Here is a 21,352-nt window from a genome sequence, read left to right on the forward strand (position 1 = left end):
AGCTTTGTACTTACCTAACATCCAAAATCGGCCATATGGAGACTCCTGAGAAGGAAGGGGTGACATGGGTGGGGCCAGATGAAAATTGTCTGGCCGGCACGCATGCATGCGCAGTGAAAGTGACATGGGGCAATGGTTCACGTGCCCACACCCATCACAGGAATAGACTATGACCAAGAGTGATGCCGTTACGTCCCTTGAGAGCTTCTTCTACATTTTCTGCTTTTATGACCTGTTCATTGGGAGATTTTTGTTCCTTCCATGTGTACCAACCTGTGAATTCTATTCTTTGTCTCAAAAATACCATATTTCTCACATTTTATTTTCAGAAGTGTAGCTGAGACAGATTTTCTGAGTTTTGCTTTGTTTCTTCTGTTCTAAATTAACCTGTCTCCTTATAAGGTTATTCTTCTCACTAAGAAAAAGGTGGCTGCCTGATTAAGTGGATTGATGGCTAAACAGACACATAGATAGATTTGAAGTCTGATATTCGGGGGGGGGGGATTTCAGCTTGGAAGAGTGGAAAGATTTACAGGCAAAATAAATTAGGATCAAGATCTGCAATTTGTTCTCTTATTCAAAAGAGACAGAATTAAAGTTATGCAGGAAATTTTGTTCTCAATTTGGTGAGCTCCATAGGAGAAGGCTAAGGCATGCACAACCTTTTCCAACAAGCTTCCTGGTCATGGGATGATCCATGTTGAAAATATGAGGGATATAGGTCACATTCATATCAAAGATATTAGCTGAAGGTGGAAAAGTTTGTAGGTTTCTAAGGTGTTTCTAGGTTAGAGATCCTAATTTATATGTAGAATAGCAGGAATATTCTTGAGAATAATTTGGTTTGGGCTGTACCTGGTGCATATTTATAAAATATGTCCCAATTTACTGGCATTATCTTCACTATTATCAGGGAATGCTTCCTGTGTCATGTTTTTAGGCTGTGTCCTGACTCAACCTAATCTAAAATATGTTACTTGAAAATCATGATATATCAAAGTAATGATGATTGACAAAGTCAGCATTTATGGGCTTTTCTGTTGGCAAAATTGGCATATGGAAGATTGTAATGTGCAATGTAAAAGAAGTAAATGATAAAGAGTATGCAAATGAAATGAACCTATTTTTGTCTGTAAAACAAAGAGAATCTGAAAAGATGTAATTGCTTTGAAGAAAAATAGTCTGCTCGTATGGACTAGAATTGATTAGTGCACACAGAGCACAGAAGGTAGAGGTTTAATTATAAGTGAAGAGACTGACATGTCATGAACTGATATTTTTTGAATTGTTGTGGATTCAGAATGAAATAAGAATGCATAAATTGGTGATGATTTGCATATTGTAGTATATTCCCATGAGTGCTGCTAATGGAAGAACTAAACTAAACATTTTTGAGGAAATGTGTGCAACTTTTTAAACAATGTTATGTAGAGGAATGACATAAATGGATGGGAGAGGTCAAGGCAACTGTGTGCAGATTGACTGAACCATTTGAAAATCCTGTGTGATGGGTATTAGAAAAAGGCATTCTTGCTTCAAATAATTGATTTAAATATACAGTGGTACCTCTACCTAAGAACTTAATTCATTCCATGACCAGGTTCTTAAGTAGAAACGTTCTTAAGTAGAAGCAATTTTTCCCATAGGAATCAATGTAAAAGCAAATAATGCATGCAAACCCATTAGGAAAGAAATAAAAGCTGGAATTTGGGTGGGAGGAGGAGGAGGAAGAAGAGCAGGAGGACAGTCGCTGCCGAAGGAAGAAAGTGAGGAAGGGGGAATGGCAGGAAACTGGCCAGGCCTTTGTGCTGCTCTCAAATTTCCTGGGAAATTTTTCTGGGCTCAGGTTCTTAAGTAGAAAATGGTTCTTAAGAAGAGGCAAAAAAATCTTGAATACCTGGTTGTTATCTAGAAAAGTTCTTAAGTAGAGGTGTTCTTAGGTAGAGGTACCACTGTATGTCTCTTCACGAGTTAAGACAGGAAATTATTGATTTGAAAAACATCATTGATTTGATTGGTTATAATGAAACTCAAGAGAATTTTGTTGTTGTTAGTTGCGAAGGTGTGTCTGACCCATTGTGACCTCATGGACAATGTTCCTCCTTCTGTTCTCTACCATTCTCTATAGTCCATTTAAGCTCATACGACTTCTTCAGTGAATCCATCCAGCCACCTCAATCTCTGTCGTTCTTTCCTTTTTTGTCCTCAATTTTTCCCAGCATTAAGGTCTTCTCCAGGCTCTCTTCTCATTTGGTGGCCAATGTATTTGAGTTTCATCTTCAGGATCTGCCTTCTAAAGAGAAGTCAGGTTGGTTTCCTCTAGGACTGACTGGTTTGATCAACTTGCAGTTCAAAGGACTTGCAGGAGTCTTCTCCAGCACCTCAATTCTTTGGGTCTCAGCCTTTCTTATGGTCCAACATTCAAAGTCATACATTGCAACTGGGAAAACCATACCCTTGTCTATACACACTTTTGTTGGCAGCGTGATGTCTCTGCTTTTTAGTATGCTGTCTAGATTTGCCATAGCTTTCCTTCGCAAGCGTCTTTTAACTTTGTCACTGCAGTCCCCATCTGCGGTGATCTTGAAGTTCAGGAAAACAAAATCTGTCACTACCTCTATTTTTTCCCCATCTATTTGCCAGAAATTAATAGGGCTGGATCTTAGTTTTCTTAATGTTGAGTTTCAAGCCAACTCTCCTTCTTCACTCGCATCAAGAGGCTCTTTAGTTCCTCTTCACTTTCTGCCATTAGAGTGGTATCGTCTACATATCTGAAGTTGTTGATTTCTCCAAGCAATCTTAATTACAACTTTTGATTTATCTAGCCCTGCCTTTCTCATTATGTACTCTGCATATTAGTTAAATAGGCAGGGAGACAGTATGGAGTCTTGCCAGACTCCTTTCCCAATTTTGAATCAATCATTGGTTCTGTGTCCAGTTCTCATTGTTCCTTCTTGACCCACAGATAGGTTTCTCAAGGGACTTTGAGAAATAAGATGGTCTGGTACTCCCATCTCTTTAAGAACATCACAATTTGTTGTGATGCACACAATCAGAAGCTTTAACATAGTCAATGAAGCAGAAGTAAATGTTTTTCTGGAACTCCCTGACTTTCTCCATGATGAAGTGTATGTTGGCAATTTGATCTCTAGTTCCTCTGCCTCTTTGAAATCTTGCCTATATTTCTTGTAGCTCTTGATCCACATACTGCTGGAGCCCAGCTTGTAGGATTTTAAGCATAACTTTACTAGCATGTGAAATGAATGCAATGGTGCGATTGTTTGAACTATCTTTGGCATTGCCTTGCTGTGGAATTGGAATGTAAACTGATCTTTTCCAATCCTGTAACCACTGTTGAGTTTTCCAAATTTGGTGGCAAATTGAGTGTAGTTCATTTACTGCATCACAAGAGAATGAATGAAGGATATAAAAGGATATACAGTAGTCCCTCACCTATCGCTGGTGTTACGTTCCAGACCTGGCCGCGATAGGTGAAATCTGCGATGGGGAATTTATCGACTGATAGTACTTATTTAAGTATTTATATTGTAATTGTTTGGTAAGTTTTCATTGTTTTAAGTGTTTATAAACCCTTCCCACACAGTATTTATTTTAGATACAGTATTTAAATACAGTATTTACAATTTTAGATTTTTTTTTTTTTAAAAAACCTGCCGATCGAGTTCAGCAGGCTGTTTAAATCTGCCGATCGACTTCCTCAGAAACCTGCGATGAAGTGAAGCCGCAGTAGGTGAAGCGCGGTATAGCGAGGGACTACTGTATACGGAGCTGGGGTGGCGCAGCAGGTAGAGTGCTGTACTGCAGGCCATTGAAGCTGACTGTAGATCTGTAGGTCAGCGGTTCAAATCTCATCACCGGCTCAAGGTTGACTCAGCCTTCCATCCTTCTGAAGTGGGTAAATGAGGACCCGAATTGTGGGGGCAATATGCTGGCTCTGTTAAAAAGTGCTGTTGCTAACATGTTGTAAGCCGCCCTGAGACTAAGGAGAAGGGCAACATAAAAATTGAATAAATAAATAAATAAATAAATAAATAAATAAATAAATAAATAAATAAATTTAAAAAAAAAGTGATAAGAGATTCTAAATTACTTGGTAGTGTTAAAAGTAGTTGTGGTGGGGGGGGGGTTATACATAAAAGAAAATGAAGAAGTGAAAACAGTTTAAATGCAGTTGAATGCAAATTAATAGTTACATTAATCTTCCCACAATAAAAATAGAAATGGACACAGTGAATGTTAGTAGAGGCGTTCATAAGTAGAGGTACCACTGTATGTATATATAAGATCAATAAGCCTATGTCAAATAAATAAAATAAAATAAAATTTATCTACAGACGTACTGATTTATTTTTAATTCTTTGAGAGATTCAGTAAAAATCCTACAGACTACAACTTAATAAGTGGAAAATGATGTTATATATTAATTAGGATTTTGTTTGGATATAGGCTACAACCTACAACCCAGAAGATTAATAGGGTTCTGTCAAATAAATAAAATAAAACTGATAAAATATTAAAATAAAATAATAAAACAAAGCAAAATAAAAACAATAAAATGTTGCTGGTGCAACATTTGATGAAGGAAGGCAAAACCTATTGTACTTGGAACATATTCTTTCTGAACAGCAGTTGGTGGTTTATCTTTATTTATTTTATTTTATTTATTCTTTGTCCAATATACAATACATATGAAAGAGAATAGACATTGAGTAATATATATAAAGATAGTAAGTAAAAAAGAAGAGAAATATATCATAGGTAGAGAATATATATGATATATGAGATAAGGAAAGACAATTGGACAGGGGACGTTAGGCACACCAGTGCACTTATGTACGCCCCTTACTGGCCTCTTAGGAACCTGGAGAGGTCAATCGTGGATAGTCTAAGGGAGAAATGTTGGGGGTTGGGGGTTGACACTATTGAGTCCGGTAATGAGTTTCACGCTTCGACAACTCGATTGTTAAAGTCATGTTTTTTAAAGTCATGGTTATTACTCTGTTCATAGGGAAAACATTTTCCTGCTGGCTGGGAGAGGAAGTGAAGATGAAAAATCCACTTGCTACTGTCTCGAAACTATTGTACATTACAACTGTAATGGCAGCATTACTTCTTGGACTATGAAGGGTGCACACTACTACTCCCTGACCCAATAAAGGTCAATAATGGAGATGGTAGAGTTTACGGCAATATTTCTATTCTTGGTTGGTCAAGGGACACACATAAAAAGGCAGTGCTTCCACTCTATTGATCTGCATTCTCTTGAGTTTCTTGACCATAACTTGTGAATACCTCTGCTCCAATTCAAGAAAAATTAACATAGCCACGAGAAAATATTCTAAGTTATTTTAAAGCACTTCTCTCAGTTTTTCATTAAATGAAAGGTTATTCTCAATAGAAATATTTGTAGAGCTTGCAGAACAGGTATATCTCAAAATGCAAGATTTTGCATTAATGTCTCTGATGGATTAACTTAGCTTTTATTTAAGTATCAGGTTGTGAAGCTTTCTTCTAAAAGGGGATTATTGGTTGTGGAACAATCTTGTCATATATTTCACCTGCCACTTGAAAAGACAGCTTGCCGAATCCAATTTTCATTTTTCCAGTTTTGAAACTGCAGTTTTAACCCCAAGGACTCTTAGTCCCACTTTTAAAGTTTTATGATTGTAGCTTTTTTGTATTTATTTATTTATTTATTTATTAGAATTGTAATATATAAAGCTAATGAAAATAAAACACATGGCTGTTTGAAATGCATTTTTCTTAAAGTGAGCCAGTTGGATCAGAAATAGATGGTCCTTGGATTCCAGAGTTGGGAGACAATCTTGCCACTCAATCAGGCAGTAGCGATCAGTGCAGTCAGGCAGTAGGGAAAGCAAGTAGAATGCTTGGCTGCATAGCTAGAGGTATAACAAGCAGGAAGAGGGAGATTGTGATCCTGCTGTATAGAATGCTGGTGAGACCACATTTGGAATACTGTGTCCAGTTCTGGAGACCTCACCTACAAAAAGATATTGATAAAATTGAATGGTCCAAAGATGGTGCAAGGTCTTAAGCATAAAACTTATCGGGAAATATCTAATGAACTCAATCTGTATAGTCTGGAGGACAGAAGGAAAAGGGGGGACATGATTGAAACATTTAAATATGTTAAAGGGTTAAATAAGGTTCAGGAGAAAAGTGTTTTTATAGAAAAGTGAACACAAGAACAAGGGGGCACAATCTGAGGTTAGTTGGAGGAAAGATTAGAAGTAACGTGAGAAAATATTATTTTACTGAAAGAGTAGTAGATGCTTGGAACAAACTTCCAGCAGATGTGGTTGATAAATCCACAGTAACTGAATTTAAACATGCCTGGGATAAACACATATCCATCCTAAGATAAAATACAGGAAATAGTATAAGGGCAGACTAGACGGATCATGAGGTCTTTTTCTGCCGTCAATCTTCTATGTTTCTATGTTTCAATCCAAAGAAGCAGTGGAGAGCAGGAAGAGAACCAGGTGATCAACAAAAGGCTGGCTGGTAATGATGGACAGTGGCCGAACATCTCAGGTTCAAAAGAGAAACAATAAGGTTTCAAAATCAAGAACTTCATTCCAGCCCCATATTGCATGCCTGCCTTTTTAAATCTTTCCCAGGGCACCATTTAGTATTTTGTGGGGCTTTTGAACAAGAATTTGCAGGCATATGCTTCTCTATGTGATTGATGAGCTTGATCTTTGACTTTTGACATATTATGCATCAACAAAGTGGCATTGCCTCTGTCAATGATATTGGTTGATCCTCCTGCTGACCACACCAGGATAGCAGAGAAAGGATTGCTTTAACAAACTGAAGTACAGGCAAGATGCAAAACTATAGCTACAGTATTTGGAGGAGGACACTAGAGTCTGGAATTAGTTTGTATCTTTTTAAAATGCAATTTTAACACAAATGGCCACCATCAAAGTAATGACTGAATGGAGATATTTAGGTGGAGAATGAAATTCAAGCCTGACATGTTTTATATTACACATCACTCGCTAATACCACACAAGACAGTTTTGTCCACGTAACTAACTTCAGAAGATACGGTAAACTGGATAAAGCATGACTGGCTCAAGGTCAACCAACAGCAGGAATTTTTTTTTAATCAAATGGAGGACTTAAACTTGTGGCTCCCTGATAATATGATCCCATATTATCTGTTCATAAGAGTCTTTTGGCCAGCTTCTTCCTTTTCTTCGGAAGTTAGGAATTGGTTGTCCAAATATTGCTAAACTACTCACAATTTTCAATCAGCTTGACCAAGAGTTGTAAATTATAGTTCCAAAATGAGGATCTATCCATGCTGAACGAAAAGGAAAAAACAGAAGAAGAAAACAGCTTTCTCATCTTCTGGAGAAGCTAAATTTTAATATTCCCAGAATAGAATGGAATGGAACAGAACGGAACAGACTAGACTAGACTAGACTAGACTTTTTATTGGCCAAATGTGATTGGACATGCAAGGGATTTGTCTTGGTGCATATGCTCTCAGTGTACATAAAGGAAAAGATACCTTTGTCAAGAATTATAAGATTCTTGAAGAAAAATCGGATCTCTGCATCCAACATCAAAGTGACTTAACTGTGCAACTTCAAGGCATCTGATGCTGATTCTCTTCTTAGAAGAAAAGCTATCCACACAGCAAGAAGCCAGGGGACAAGGAAAGGGCTGCAGGCAATTGCAGAAATAAAAAGAGGATGCCAAATGCAGTTATAAAACTAGGCAGCCAAATGCAAGTTGCTCTGAGCCACCAGGAGGAGCTGTTAGCTTTACATTCTCAGCTACAATACTTTAAAAAAATAAATAAATTCCAGGTTGGCATTATTTGGTGATTTGCCTACCTGACTTTTTAAGCATATTAAGGGAAAATGGGGGGAATGAATGAATTCACTGGGAATGGAAGGCTGATGTTTAGAGTGGGAAGAAAAAAATTGAAAGCTGCAGGAAATAGAAGAGGACAATGCAGACAAGGAAGAAGAAGAGTAAAAGAAGAAATAAAGTAGCTTGGACTAGAACAAGTATTCATTATATATCCTAGTTTTGTATTACAACTTATTTGCCCAGGTGCTATAGGAACCATCTTCTGGAAAGCACATAGTGCTTGGAAATGGCATATGGTTCTACAGAGCCCATTAATCTGGTCCGGGGTCTACTTTTATGTTGTGGTTAGCTCTGGCCCAGCTCCTGCCCCAAGAAATGTGCAGGTGGATGTGGGGGAAACATCCACATGCCACATGCCTGTTTTGCTCCCGATGGAATCTGCCGATGAAGCCTCCTCTGACCAAGAAAGTGTGAGTGACAGGGAAGAGGGGAGTTTGGCAGACAGCCCAGGAGGAAATCAATCATCTGTATCATCCTTGGATTCTGAACAAGAATTAATGACACATCCACACATGCGTAGAATGATGCATAGGAGACAACAACTGAAGGATTATTACAAGAGAAAATGAGGCCACCTGTGGTTGGGTGGGGCTGCTGTAATTAGTGCTACAGATAAAAGTGCAACCTGCTGTTTTAGCCTCATGGCGGTTTATCTAATTCATTGTTTCATCAAGATCGTGGTTTTTGTGCTGTTCAAGATTGTATGTGGACTCTCTGGACTTTAGAATTGGACTCAATTTCCCAGTTACTGGGTGAGCAATTGGATTGCATTTAACCTGTGCCTTGTGTGTACCAGGAAATCCCTCTGACATTTAGAAAGGGGCTGTTTCTGTTTTTCTGCTTATAAAAACTTTTGGGTTTTCCTTTTATCGTGTGGTGTGTGTCTTCCTGGACTAATTACCCTGTAATTACAGGCGGTTGAAACACGCCGGCAGAACACTTTTATATCTGCTAAATCTGCAGAAATGTATGTTTGTAAATCACTTTTAACTTTGTGAAGACCGGGGACATAGAAATATGCTAAATAGTCATTCTTTCCATTTTGCAAAGCACTTACACTTAAAGGTTCCATAGTTTAGGCTGAGAAAAGTGGCTGCTCAAAATGAAACTGAGCTTCATTTCCAGAGATTTTGAATTCAGTTTCAAGTCAAAATTGTACCTATTGCAATATCATCCCCCAATTTAGGCCCCTAAAGATTTGTTGGAATCTTTCTTTCTATCTATCTTTCATAACCTTTCTTCCTTCCTTTCTCTATTACTTTATTTATTTATTTATCTTATATGTCATTCATCTCACCAGGTGATAGTAGGTGGCTTACAAATAGAATTGCCATTAACCATAACCTGGAATTCTAGGAATAATAATAGATGTAATATTGCACATCTGCAGAATGTTAGGATAGGGGAATCCGATGCTGAGGTTGACTCAAATCTTACAGTATCATAGCTTCCATGGACACAAATTTTCTTTGTAATGGTTCTGCATGTATGGCAACCTAGGCAATTGAGATGAGTAATACTTGGTTTAGTATTGAGATGTCATGGAATTTTTGATGATGCACCAGACTTCCAAAGTCTGCGAAAGTTGTATGAGAAGGGTTTGCTTTCTGGGGCCTCCGAAGCTTCTGGAAATCATGCAAATGTCTTCTCATGTAATTTTTTGAAATTTCAGAGGCTCCTTGAGAATAGGGCCTTCATGAGTGACTCCCATAGAATCCAGAGAGGAGAGTCTGAGACAAGGTCCGGAGAGGTCAGGGTGGGATATGTGTGTGACATGCCAGCAGAGTCCAGGCATTTTCTGAAATTTTAATATGCCGAACCCAAACATTTGGCTTGACAAGTTAAACAGTCATTGGCTTCCAACTGCTTCAAATATAAAGTTGATTTCAAGTGTTCTTTCCTTTCTTAATGTTGTGGTTAGCTCTGGCCCAGCTCCTGCCCCAAGGAATGTGCAGGTGGATGTGGGGGAGACATCCACATGCCGCAGGTCTGTTTTGCTCCCGATGGAATCTGCCGATGAAGCCTCCTCTGACAAAGGAAGCATGAGTGACAGGGAAAAGGAGAGTTTGGCAGACAGCCCAGGAGGAGGTCAATCATCTGTATCATCCTTGGATTCTGAACAAGAATTAATGACACATCCATGCATGCGTAGAGTGATGCATAGGAGACAACAACTGAAGGATTATTACAAGAGAAAATGAGGCCACCTGTGGTTGGGTAGGGCTCCAGTAATTAGGGCTGCTGCTATAAATAGCAGCGGGTGGGTTTGGCCGTTGTGAAAGAGTATCTGATTGCAGTTCTTCAGGAATCGTGTGTTGCTGTTTTCTGGACTTTGTTGATTTTTCACGCCTTTGAAACCAAAGCAGAGCAACGTGTGTGTGTGTGTGTGTTTCTCACTTCGTTGGAAGAAGGGGTGTGAAGTTTCTTCACAGCTGCTAGCTAAGTACTTAATGACTGCTTAAGGAAAATTGTACAGACTACCTGGTTGTTTTGGGATGAGTGCTCTTTGCAATACAAAAAGAGTGCTTAGTTTATTTTGAATTTTGTGATGAAGAACATTGTTTTGCATTTTCAAATGTGTGTGTGTCTGAAATTTGTACCCTTGAATTTTCGGGAGGCTCCTACCAGAGAGCCCTGCAGAACACTTAATGCTAAGGCTTTAAGGCTAGAAATGTTTATGTAAAATTCTGCAATCAGTTTGACAATCAGGAATCAATTTCACTCAATAGTTACAGGCAGTCCTCAACTTACAGCCATTGTTTAATGACCAAAGTTACAATGCCACTAAAAAAAAGTGAGTTGCAACTGGCGTTTGCGCTTTCAACTGGCATCCCCATGGCCATGTAATCAAAATTTGGGTTCTTGGCAACCAGCATCCATTTACAATTGCAGTGTCCTGAGGTCACTTGATAATCTCAGCCAGTTTCCCACAAACAAATTCAGAAGTTGGATTCACTTAAAAGCCCTGTGATTCACCTAACAATTGCTATGATTCACTTAACAACCATGGTAAATAGTTACAAAATCACTTAACAATCACCTTATTAGCGACAGAAATTCTAGTTGAAGTTATAATTGTAAGTTGAGGACTACCTGAATTTGCTTCCTATCATTTCTGCAGCATCTCTTTTGCCCATAGAAGTCTACCAAATTGATGTAAGTAACAAAAAAAAAAAAAAAGCAGCAGATTTTTCCTCCTAACATTGCTGGCTTACAAACTCCCAGCTTATAAACAATGAAAAGGCTGTTTTTGAAATATTCTATTCTGACAGTAGATGGTTATTGTAAGGAAAACTCTTGGGACTCCAGCTGGAGAATCACAGATGTTGCAGAGGCAGAAAATCTTCAGCCTGCAAGATGTTAGTAAAGTCCAATTTCCATCATATCTGCCCACTGTTGAATGCTAAGAATCATAATCAACATCCCCATTCTTTCATTCTTTGTATTTCCAAAGAAATGTGTATGGATCTGCCTTGCACATGTTTCAAAAGGAAAAAAAATAATCTCAAAAGGGATAGATATGAGTAGTGATGATTAATTCAATCTTCTCCCCAGAATTACAATTCTTGCATATGGCTCATAATGTAGCTGGAGAGTTACTTTGTCTTTCTTGAAAACCAGAAATTTCTCTAGAGATAAAGAAAAATGTCCTTGAATATGTTGAAATAGCGACAGATCCTAGTGTTGAAAAGGGACAGAAGATTAATCCAGTCCCAGTGCTACTTCGCTCAGTTTACAGAGTCCTATTCATCAGTGTCACAAAGAACTGAACAGATTAGTTGGACCTCACAGCTCTTTCCTAAATCCAAAGCCTGTTTGACAGATCTCTTAGCTCAGCTGGAAAAAAATGCTGTTTTACAATAAATCAGTTATGAAAATGCATAGAAAGGGCCTCCCTGAGATGGAGCAGTCCCTTCAGGTCCACCTTGAGAGGTGGACAATGTGTTCCTTAGTCCATAATTTACCAAACCCGCTGTATAGCTCATCAGAATGGGTGCAATTACTGAAGCGACTCCATAGAGGAAGATAAGTACAGCACTTTAATATATGAACATAATGTCAACATCATAACACTACATAATGTGAACTGAGGTGAAGTGTCTGCCTAGTTAAGCTTAGTAAAAGCCGGCTGCTTAGAGCCGTGCGATAGGCGTCTCTATCCAAGGTGCTGATTGGACGCGTATACCCAGATACATTGTAAAGCGGGAAAGTTACTTGTTTGGGATTGGTTTCTGCCTCAGACTGCCTGCTGTATAAAAGGCTGTATTCTGTGTTAATTTCTCAAGTCTGTACCTGCCTCCTCTGGCATGCTAAACCGTAATAAAGAGATGTTTAACTAAGGCCTTCAGCTACTATATGAGGCAACTGCTATCAAACCGCTCAACCAACCACAGGCTTCTATTGTTCCTATTCCTAGAGTGGCCCCTAGTGGCCTTCCGGTACATTACAAAACCTTCTGCCTGAAAGCATCTTTGATATTGTCAGTAAAAAATTGTGCCATCTTTTTAATTCACTATGGATGCTGGAGACAAGGATTTGTTATTTTGAAGCCAAATGTTTTTCTTGTTGTGTTTTTGGGGCTGGATGGCCCAAAGAAAAGAAACTAGACTAACATCCCAGAAGGGAATTGCTAAACCATTTCTACATCGTTCCTGAGCAAACCTCATCCCACCGCACAGCCAACAAGAGTTAAACTTGATTTAAAGGATTCACATTTTTATTGTTTTGATGGATTGCATTACTGTCTGAGAGCCACTAACAAAGATTAGCTTAAAACCACAACAATCATATTAAGATACATAATTGCATCAAATATGTAGTGAGTTGTCAAGAGGAAAATTTTGTTTCTAATTCTAAAAAGCAAAGAGCTCCCACTGTTTTGTAATCTTCTTGAAATGCTAATTCTCCAAATCAAAAAAAATCTGTGATAACTATGAGTATAAATATTTCCTGCAAAATGACAATATTATAATCTACGCTTATTACAATTCTCTCTCCCTCTCTCTTTACTTTGCTGAATTTAATCCTGAAGTATTTTACATGCAGCCTGTTCTTGTTTATATTGGGGTAGTGGTGAACAACGTCTGCAAACCCTGCCTCCCCAGTATTTGTGACCAGATGGCCCAAGGGTAAGGCTGGCATTGCAGCTTCCTTCTCCAAAAGGCAAAGCAAGAGCAATAGAAAACAAGCCCTGTTTTTCTGTTTCGCCTCGCTTTGTCTTATAAAATTTTGCTTTCTTTTTTTTAATCAGCAGTTTCTAGAGTGTGTCTACATGGTTTTTAAAGAAAGCCATGCATCATAGAAATGCTTGGGGTTAAGAGGAAGGTTGCACAGCAGGGGAACATAAAACTCACGAGATTTTCTGCTATATAATTCTGAATGTGACACCAGTTCCTTTAGGGGGCAGTGTGAAAGAACATTAAGAATACAGCCTGCCTATTTCTATTTTCCCCATTCTTCACTTAAAAACTCATTATTTGATTAAACATTTGGGCACCTCTAATCACAGTGTTTTATGTTTTTCTAATTTCCTTTTCAAGAATACTGGGACAGAGATGATTTCATATGGGGAGTTTAAATTGGTTGCATGAAACTAATGGTCTTTTTAATGAGTCTGAATCAAGGGGTAGGTAGGGGAAGCATTCAGATGGCATTTTAAAGATTGCTGGGACTAGTGGGAAGGGATTCAATGATAAGACATGGTCTTGGGGTTAGATGACCTGGTGGTGACTTTATCTTGGTTTGGTAAATTCAAGAACTTGGTTTGGAGAATTCTGTAAGGTATCTGATGCCAAAGGAAACTAAATGTTTATTGGAATAAGAAGTCTGATAAGTAATAAGTGTGGTGAACCAGATTGGCTTTGGGGTACGTGGAAGTGTAAATCTAGTGTCTGCCTTCAGTTTGAACCAGACACATCTTTCTTTTAAAATCACCTCTGTACCGCAATGCAGAAAAGAAAAGAAGTGGCTATGTTAAAGAATTGTAGTGTTATATTTATACAAAGCAACTTTTTGGAACTAATTTTGAAATCCTAATAGGAAATAATATTAGGACTTAAGTGCGATGGGCACTATAGAAATTTAATAAATAAAATAAAGATAACTATACCCCAAGATGTTCAAAATTTGCACCACTTGCCAAATTACTGCAATGTAATATTCAAATGAACAGAATACTTCATTGCCCTGAGAAAAACTTAATCGTCAAGTTGTAAACTTGTTTCGCTGGCAATAAATTTGCTGCTCCAGTGACATAGAAATGAAGCAAGTCTTACCTTCAACCTTATAAATGACTAGCTTGCAATAAATAAATAAATTAATTAAAGATACAATAAATTGGTAGAGACTTGGAGAGTTCTGCCTACCCTAGAACAAAATGACCTTTATATCCTGGGTATTTGGGCATATATATGTTTAAATATAAAAAGAGAATGCAGGAAACTTTAAGTCAGTCTTGAGTTTTTAATTCTCACAGGCTTTAAAATTGATTTAAAAAAATATCCATTTCATCAAACTATGTTGTGTATACCTCCCTATTTCACTTATGGAGTCAGAAAAGTTTTTCCCCCTGACTGTGAGGTACAAGATCTTCCTTTTTCCAATTGCCCATCTGCCTTCTATGCCAGATGTAGCCCAGGGATGTCATTCTCCCTATTACTCTTTTGTGCTGTATTATTCATTGATCTACCTGCATGCAATTCTAGACTGCCTGAACTAACAAGGGCCTAATTACAGTAGAGGAGTGGCTTTCCATCAATGATCTGTTCCTGGAATGGGCAGTTAAATACTATCATTCTTTGCTTGCACTGTATGAATAATAGCAACATTCACATAATGAGGCCCTTGTAGAAGTGAATAAAATTAGTGGAATAAAAACCTGAGCTTTTCATTCATTGTGGAAAGGTAGTCAGAATGTGAACAAAGAGGTTTTTTATTAACTAGCAATATATCATTTATTTGAATGTCACAGCAACATGTGGGTAATAGGAATCCATCAAATGGCCCTCAGGAAGTTTTCCTCAAAGGCGTGTTTTCAAAAGACAATTTCCTTAATGGTGAAAAAAAAAAGCACCTAGTACATTTGCCTTTTGAAAATGCACCTTTGAGACAACCATGACCTGGATAACCAAGAATCTCCATAGACTTTAGTTAGGAGTTGGAAACTGTGTGGTAAGACCACCTCATTTTTACTCTAGAACCTTGAGACACTTGTATGTCAGAGTGTTCTCAACCATGTTTTGTTGAGTTCCAACTTTGAGAATGGGGTGGGATTGGTCCTTAGAAGCCCTTTCACACACCCGTTGCTCCAGTTTTAGAAGAAAATCCAGCCTGTTAGCACCAAGCACTCCACTTGCTTCCAGATAAGTCCCAAGGGAGGGTCCAACGTAAAAGCAAAGTAAGAGCTAGGAGATGGGGTTTCATCTTTCTTACACCTCGAGGAACATTCAAGTAAAACATCTTTCAAATTCTTGGGAATTGAAGTTGTCCGAAATGTTCCCCTCCCCTGTTAGGATGTTACTTCTATTCTTTCATTGATATGTTCTATTACTATATCTTCTTTTCTATTATTTCTTAGATATATTTTACTATGTGTGTCTCGTCTATAACCTTCATCATGTATTTTACTATGTGTATATAGATATACACCCACTAAAACCCTTATTGTGTATTGGACAAAAATAAATAAATAAAAATAAAATAAAATAAATACTTCCTTAACAGTTACATTAAGGAAGTATTGGCATCTTTACAACCGGACGGGAATAATTTGTAGATCAAATTCAGTTACCAATTTTGCAAATTCCTCTTTATGGTTTCCTTGGCGTTTTTTCTAAGGCCTATTTGACCTGTTCACCAAATAAACAACTGCTTTCTTGAAATGGAGTTAAATTTATGAAGAGAGCTCTTTGAAAACATAACAAATTTTCTTTCTTTCTTGATTTTTGAGTCATAAGAAGATGACATTTTAGACCCCATTATCTGTTATTACCTGGGTTCAGCACAGGTTCCCCCTCCCCCACTGTGCTCAGACAATGAAGATAAATGGATGTAGCTGAATTCTTCCGACAGCTGCACTGAAATGTGACTTTAGATTCTATTGTTATTGTTGGATAGAGCTGTGGTAGAATGAAAACAAAATCGTGCTAATGGGCTTGGAATTGGATGTGGCCTCTCACAGCAGTGCCTATCCTCAGCTTTTCATTTGTTTGAATGGCATGTTTATGTCCGAGAGAAAAAGAGAGGAAGAGAAAGGAATGAAGGCAGGAGAGGGGAGACAGAGTAGGGGACTGCCAGGAGACTTTTGCATAGAAAATAATAATAATAACAACAATAACAATAACAATAATAATAATAATAATAATAATATATTAGATTTGTATACCGCCCCTCTCTGAAGACTTGGAAATGTATATAAGTACTGTAAAACTAACCAGATTATCTTTTGATTAGCTGGTTAGATCCACTTATGAAACTGTCATAGGCAAAGCACCAGAGCAGTATGGGATTTTGTGAATAGAAGTCTTAAAGATGCCAAAATTGAGAAACACACAGAGCGAAGGCATCTTGATCTTGCTGCCCCACATTATGGGGCCTTTTGTCCTTTAATGACCTGGAAGGACCCAGAGATCCTTTCACTAAGAAGGCCCATTCTTGCCAGCCCCCTCCATCATTTTCTTTTGTTTTGAAGCGAATTAGGACAAATTATTGAACTGGAGATTTCTTACCCAATAAAAAAATAGAATTAAATGCCAGATATTGTTGTGGTTGGCTCTGGCCCAGCTCCTGCCACAGGGAATGGGGAGGTGGATGCAGGGGAAACTTCAACATGTCACAGGCCTGTGTTATTGCCGACAGAATCAGTTCAGAGTTTAGTTTCCTTGGACGAAGAAGAAGGTGGGAGTGACTTGGCAGAAGAGGGCTTGGCACACAGCCCAGGCAGTCAATCTCCCTTATCTTCTGTTGATTCAGATGATGACATTTTGGACCCACGCAAGCACAGAATTATTTATTTATTTATTTATTTAGTAGTTGGACTTGTATGCCGCCCCTCTCCGAAGACTCGGGGCGGCTCACAACAAGTAAAACAGTCACAACAATCCAATTAATTAAAATATTTAACGATTTAAGAAAACCCCATGTAATAGCAAACACACACACAAACATACCATATATAAATTTAACGTGCCCAGGGGAGATGTTTAGTTTCCCCATGCCTGACGGCAAAGGTGGGTCTTAAGGAGTTTTCGGAAGGCAGGAAGAGTAGGGGCAGCTCTAATCTCCGGGGGGAGTTGGTTCCAGAGAGCCGGTGCCGCCACAGAGAAGGCTCTTCCCCTGGGACCCGCCAACCGGCATTGTTTAGTTGACGGGACCCGGAGAAGGCCCACTCTGTGGGACCTAATCGGTCGCTGGGATTCGTGCGGCAGGAAGCGGTCTCGGAGATATTCTGGTCCGATGCCATGAAGGGCTTTTAAGGTCATAACCAACACTTTGAATTGTGACCGGAAATTGATCGGCAGCCAATGCAGACTGCGGAGTGATGGTGAAACATGGGCATACCTAGGTAAGCCCATGACTGCTCTCGCAGCCGCATTCTGCACGATCTGAAGTTTCCGAACACTTTTCAAAGGTAGCCCCATGTAGAGAGCATTACAGTAGTCGAACCTCGAGGTGATGAGGGCATGAGTGACTGTGAGCAATGAGTCTCGGTCCAGATAGGGCCGCAACTGGTGCACCAGGCGAACCTGGGCAAACGCCCCCCCCCCCGCCACAGCTGAGAGATGGTTTTCTAATGTGAGCTGTGGATCGAGGAGGATGCCCAAGTTGCGGACCCTCTCTGAGGGGGTCAATAATTCCCCCCCCAGGGTGATGGATGGACAGATGGAATTGTCCTTGGGAGGCAGAACCCACAGCCACTCCGTCTTATCTGGGTTGAGTTTGAGTCTGTTGACACCCATCCAGGCCCCAACAGCCTCCAGGCACCGGCACATCACTTCCACCGCTTCGTTGACTGGGCATGGGGCGGAGATGTAAAGCTGGGTATCATTGGCATATTGATGATACCTCACCCCATGTCCTTGGATGATCTCACCCAGCGGTTTCATGTAGATGTTAAATAGCAAGGGGGAGAGAACCGACCCCTGAGGCACCCCACAAGAGAGAGACCTCGGAGCCGACCTCTGACCCCCCACTAACACCGACTGCGACCGGTCAGAGAGGTAGGAGGAGAACCACTGGAGAACAGTGCCTCCCACCCCCAACCCCTCCAACCGGTGCAGAAGGATACCATGGTCGATGGTATCGAAAGCCGCTGAGAGATCGAGGAGCACCAGGACAGAGGATAAACCCCTGTCCCGGGCCCGCCAGAGGTCATCCATCAACGCGACCAAAGCGGTTTCCGTGCTGTAACCGGGCCTGAAACCTGACTGTTGGGGACCTAGATAATCGGCTTCTTCCAAGGACCGCTGGAGCTGGAGTGCCACCACCTTCTCGACAACCTTCCCCATAAAGGGAAGGTTGGAGATTGGACGATAGTTATTAAGTACGGCTGGGTCCAGGGAGGGCTTCTTGAGGAGGGGGCGCACAAGCGCTTCTTTATAGTGTTGGAAAGACTCCCCTCCCCAAGGAAGCGTTGGTAATCTCCTGGGCCCAGCTCCGTGTCACCTCCCTGCTGGCCGAGACCAACCAGGAGGGACACGGATCCAGTAAACAGGTGGCAGAACTCACAGCTCCAATGGCCTTGTCCACTTCATCAGGTGTCACCAGATCAAACTCTTCCCATACAGGTGGACAAGTACGTGCCCCAGTCACCTCGACTGACTCGTTGCCAGTCGACTCTGTTTTACAATTGGAGTCGAGGTCGGCCCGGATCTGAGCGACTTTATCAGCGAAAAATGTGTTAAACTCCTCGGCACTACTCTGCAAGGGCTCCCCAACTCCCCCCTGATTAAGAAGGGAGCGGGTCACCCTAAACAGAGCAGCCGGGCGGGATTCCGCTGATGCAATCAAGGAGGCATGGTACGCGCATCTTGCCGCCTTGAGCACCACTTTGTAAGTCTTAATAAAAGCTCTTACAAGTGTTATGCATAGAAGAGACCAAGTAAGAACATATTACAGGAAATAAGGGAGGCCACCTGTGTTTGGGTGGGGCTCCAGTAATTAGGGCTGCTGCTATAAATAGCAGTATGTGGATTTGGCCATTGTGGAAGAATATCTGATCGCAGTTCATCAGGAATCTTATGTGCTGGACTTTGTTGCTTTTTCACGCCTTTGAAACCAAAACAGAGCAACGTGTGTTTGTGTGTGTGTCTCACTTCGTTGGAAGAAGAAGGGGTGTTAAGTTTCTTCACAGCTGCTAGCTAAGTACTTAATGACTGATTAAAGGAACTTGTACAGACTACCCGGTTGTTTTGGGATGAGTGCTCTTTGCAATACAAAAAGAGTGCTTTAGTTTATTTTGAATTTTGTGATAAAGAACATTGTTTTGAATTTTCAAACGTGTGTGTGTCTGAAATTTGTACCCTTGAATTTTCAGGAGGCTCCTATCAGAGAGCCCGGCAGAACAGATATAAAGCTAAAAATATGTAACGATGTATTCCTTTTTGAAATACCCCCTCCACACCAAACACAATTTTGCCTGGTTTCAAGATATATGGCTAATCCTCAGCTTCTAAATTTGAAGACGAGGGTGATGTAATTTCTGTGTTTAAAAGTGATGTTCCCATGGGACTCTTAAAGGCAGAGGCAGTAATAGTCGCAGGCAAACTTGATTGAAAAATGATGCATTGTTATGCAAATGCCACCATTACCCATATGTATTTATCTTGAAACCTGATCCTGGGATATCATTCACAGTACTTACAGTACATGATGACGTCACATACATTTTAGCATTGGCTTTCTTTTCATTTCCAAGTCTCTTCTATATCCCACAGATAAATGTTCACTGCTCTAGCAATAAAGTAGTATATATCATAGTTAATAGGTTCCTTCAGAGCCAAAGCCATATTCTGCCTCTGACCAGAATAAGAATTTACCTCTGGCTTGTGGCCACGCCTATACTTCTAGTGAAGTTGTTTTGCAACTGCTCTCAGTGAGATCATCATAAACATGCTGGTTTTATCCCCCCTGGAAATAATTTGCATTCCAAGTAGGTTAGACTCGATGTGGATGTTAACACTGTCTACTGATCATATGTTCATCGAGCAGTCATTAGGGAGCTTTGTACTATATAGAAGGTGCTTCGGTGTAGATCCTGCTAGAACTTATAAATAAAATAACATCCACACCGGCAGGTGTAGTGGGACCTCACAGCAGCCAGGAAGATGTCATTAGTTAGAAGTAAATTCATTGTGTCTGGCTGCAGGACTGTTTAGAAAAAGAAAAAAAATGGACAAAAAGCAACCAAAATGCTAAAACAATGTGACGTTAGATTTTGCAGAGTAAGTCTGCTTCATTAGATGCCTACAATATTGTTGTGGTTAGCTCTGGCCCAGCTCCTGCCCCAAGGAATGTGGAGGTGGATGTGGGGGAAACATCCAAATGCCACAGGCCTGTTTTGCTCCCGATAGAATCTGCTGACGAAGTCTCCTCTGACCAAGGAAGTGTGAGTGACAGGAAAGAGGGGAGTTTGGCAGACAGCCCAGGAGATCAATCTTCCTTATCATCCCTGGATTCTGAACAAGAACTTAGGACAGACCCACGCATGCGTAGAGTGATACATAGAAGAGAACAACTGAAGGATTATTACAGGAGATAAGTGAGGCCACCTGTGGTTGGGTGGGGCTGCTGTAATTAGTGCTACAGATAAAAAGAGCAGCGTGCTGGTTTAGCCTTGTGGAAGTTTATCTGATTCACAGTTCGTCAAGATGAGTGATTTTGCTGTTTCCCTGTTCAAGACTGTATGTGGACTTTCTGGAGTTTGGAATTTGGGCTCAATTTCCCAGTTACTGGGTGAGAAATTGGATTGCATTTAACCTGTACCTTGTGTGTACCAGAAAATCCCTTTGACATTTAAAAAGGGAGTTTTTTCTGCCTTTCTGTAGATAAAAACTTTTGGTTTTCCTTCTATCGTATGGTGTGTGTCTTTCTGGACTAATTACCCTACAATTACGGGTGGTTGGGACACGCCGGCAGAACACAATATATTGTGAGATTCAAATATGCACATATTTAACTGAAGGCATTGCTGGAAATAGAAAACACTGTGGTAGGAAGAAAATAAAATGCAGAAGATGCAGACAATGATAACTACACTCTTATTTGGGTCATTTACATTTACAGTCTGTCGAGTGGCAAAGACATTACATATTTCATTGATCAGTTGATAAATATATGTAAGTACAGAGTCTCAGTATTTATTTTAGGATGAACATTACCAATATTATGACCTATTACTTATTTTCCGATGTCACCTAAAAAA

This window comes from Erythrolamprus reginae, chromosome Z, assembly GCF_031021105.1.
Source record: "Erythrolamprus reginae isolate rEryReg1 chromosome Z, rEryReg1.hap1, whole genome shotgun sequence".
NCBI classification, from domain to species: Eukaryota; Metazoa; Chordata; class Lepidosauria; order Squamata; family Dipsadidae; genus Erythrolamprus; species Erythrolamprus reginae.